Below are 3,206 nucleotides of genomic sequence, written 5' to 3'. Positions count from 1 at the left end.
CCCGATAACAGTTACACAACAAAAACCTTGGCTGACAATGTTATCAAATTTAACGTTTCAACAATAGCAGACTATAGAAACTTTGTTAAACTTCTGAAACAACGCAATGTTGCTCATCATACTTATCAGGCAAAAAGTGAAAGAGCGTACAGAGTTGTTTTGAAATATAAGGTTGTCAAATATCTCCCTTCCGCTTTTTGCTCTTTATTCAATGCTTTATAAAAAGTGTTACAGTGATCGGATTTAGTTCAAATATGCGCCGTTTTGTTCGATAATCTGTTTCCATCTAGACGGAAACTTCATAATACGTCCCTCGTAGAAGCCCCCCTCTTTATTTGCGAAGAACTCGGACAGCCACTTTTCACAAGCCTCTTTTGAGTTCAACTTTACACCACCAAGGGCATTCGCCATGGACAGGAACAGGTGGTAATCACTTGGCGCTATGTCCGGGCTATATGGTGGATGCGATAAAACCTCCCATTCGAGCTCCCGTAGCTTCTGACGAGTCATCAACGAAGTGTGTGGTCTGGCATTGTCCTGGTGGAACACTACACCCTTCCTGTTGGCCAATTCTGGACGCTTCTGGTCGATCGCCTGCTTCAAGCGGTCCAGTTGTTCGCAGTAGATGGTAGAATTAAGCGTCTGGCCATATGGAAGCAGCTCATAGTGGATGATTCCCTTCCAATCCCACCAAACACACAGCAAAACCTTCCTGGCCGTCAATCCCGGCTTGGCCACTGTTTGGGACGATTCACCGGTCTTCGACCACGACCGTTTTCGCTTGATATTGTCGTATGTGATCCATTTTTCGTCACCAGTCACCATTCGCTTCAAGAATGGGTCGAGTTCGTTCCGTTTCAGCAGCATATCGCAGGCGTTGATTCGGTCCAGAAGGTTTTTTTGCGTCAAATCATGCGGCACCCAAACATCAAGCTTGTTTTTGTATCCAGCCTTCTGCAGATGGTTTAAAATGGTTTGGTGACTAACTCCCATCTCCTGGGCGATGTCACAAGATGCCACATGCCGGTCTAACTCGATGTATTCCATGATTTGATCGGTATTTGTCGTCACAGGTCTTCCGCCGGCTGGCTTATCCATAGTGTCGTTTTCACCGGCTCTGAATCGTCGAAACCATTCCTCCGCGGTTCGAAGTGATAGAGTACCATCCCCCAAAACACCATTAATCTCACGGAACGTTTCTCTAGCGGATTTGCCTTTAACGAAGGAAAACTTTAAAATAGCGCGAATTTTGGTGTTAGTGTTTACTCCATGTTTACACGTCTATAACTGTTGAACGCAATATCCAAACTAATCATGCATAGCGTCGTTTTGTAGGTTATGTCAAGACCTTTCAAATTATGTATAGTATTGCCAGATACGAGCTCTGTAGCGCTTTGTACATAGCCGCGAAATTCAAAAGACAAAAAGGCGGAAGAGAGATATTTGACAACCTTTTATATTCACTCAACCACTAATATTGAATAAATAAAGCAAGAGATTGAAAAAAATGGACCTAAAGTGCGTAATATAGTTAACGTCATACACTATAGATCAAGAGAACCGCTTAATATGTTCTATGTAGACTTAGAACCGAACAAGAATAACCATGAAATTTTTACTGTGAATAAAATTTTAAATAAAATAGTACACTTTGAACCATCGATACGATCTCCACAAATTATCCAGTGTAAAAGATGCCAAGACTATGATCACAGCAAAACATTTTGCAATAAGCCACACTTGTGCGTTAAATGTGGAGACGAGCATCTCTCAAGTCATGTACTAAGACTAAAGAAACTTCAGCTACTTGTGCTAACTGTTTGAATGAACATACTGCTAACTTTAAAGGGTGTTCAGTATATCAGAAACTTATTGTAAGAAAAGAAGAACAAATGTACAGACCATACGGTAACCGCATTGAAAATCAATATGGGCCAACAACTTCTAAAAACATGGACCAAATAAGGCATGCAAATTCTCATCATATGACATATGCACAAGTTATGAGATCACAACAATTTCATCAACATGCTAATGCAACCAGTGAAAACTCTGCTGGAAATTTAACAATTTTCTTGAATAAATTCAAAAACATGTTTCAACAATTGATGAATCAAAACAACATGATCATAAACATGTTATCAGCTCTCATAAATAAATCAAAGTAAACACCATGGCGAGGTTTATAAGGATTGCGTTATGGAATGCAAATGGGCTCTTGAAGCATAAACATGAGATTCAGTTTTTTCTTTTCGAGAATAAAATAGATATACTCCTTGTTAGTGAATCACATTTTACTCATTACTCAAATATGCACGTCCCGAACTATAAATTGTACCACACACCTCATCCGGATGGAACAGCCCACGGGGGCACGGCGATTCTAATAAAATCTGATATTGTTCACTATGAGCTGCAAAATTTTTGTAAAGAACAAATTCAAGCATCTTCAGTCAAAACAAAACTGATGAATTACGAATTAGTAATTTCTGCCGTATACAGCCCACATCAACATATTATTAACAGTTCCCAATTCTACGAATATTTCTCAATGCTTGGATCAAAGTACATAGCTGGCGGTGACTTTCACAGTAAGCATTCTCTCTGGGGCCCAAGGATATCAAATCCAAAAGGTAAACAACTGTATGAGATGATCCTTCGACATGGTTTCTCCACCTTTTCAACATGCACACCCACCTACTGGCCAGCCGATCCTAAGAAGAAACCCGATCTGTTAGACTTCTTCGTCGCCAATGGTCTAAGTTTCAAATGTGTTGAAATACAACCTAGTTACGACCTCTCATCAGACCATTCCCCGTGATAGCAACCATATTCTCTAGGGCTGTAAACCTGCAAAGAACTCCAAAACCTCATTCTGCTAAAACTAATTGGGAACTATATCGCCAAATGACTGAGAAAAATACTAATTCAAAAATGAAACTCAAAACATGTCGAGAAATAGAAGATGGTATTGCAACATTCAACAAAACTCTGCTGGAAGCTGTTAAGGCTGCTACACCTATAGCTCAACAAAATCAAAAACATTCTATTCGACTTGAAATAAAAAAACTTTTAAGTGAAGAACGTAAAGCTAGGCGCAAATGGCAACATACACATTTACCGTCTGACAAAAACATTCTTAACAACTTGACTAATAAGCTTAAATCTCGGCTTAAAGAACTAAATGAGGAAAATTTTAATAATTA

General features: G+C 39.5%; 1 pseudogene; it reads right to left on the bottom strand.

The window, feature by feature from the left end:
* Positions 1 to 609: 609 nt before the first annotated feature.
* On the bottom strand, positions 610 to 1,402 carry LOC113367217 (annotated as a pseudogene).
* Between the last annotated feature and the right edge of the window lie 1,804 nt (positions 1,403 to 3,206).

The sequence above is a fragment of the Ctenocephalides felis genome, unplaced genomic scaffold (genome assembly GCF_003426905.1).
Source record: "Ctenocephalides felis isolate EL2017-DRISC unplaced genomic scaffold, ASM342690v1 CF-g0.4_SCAFFOLD_01170, whole genome shotgun sequence".
Classification (NCBI taxonomy): domain Eukaryota; kingdom Metazoa; phylum Arthropoda; class Insecta; order Siphonaptera; family Pulicidae; genus Ctenocephalides; species Ctenocephalides felis.
This window is presented reverse-complemented; position numbering and strand designations above follow the sequence as displayed.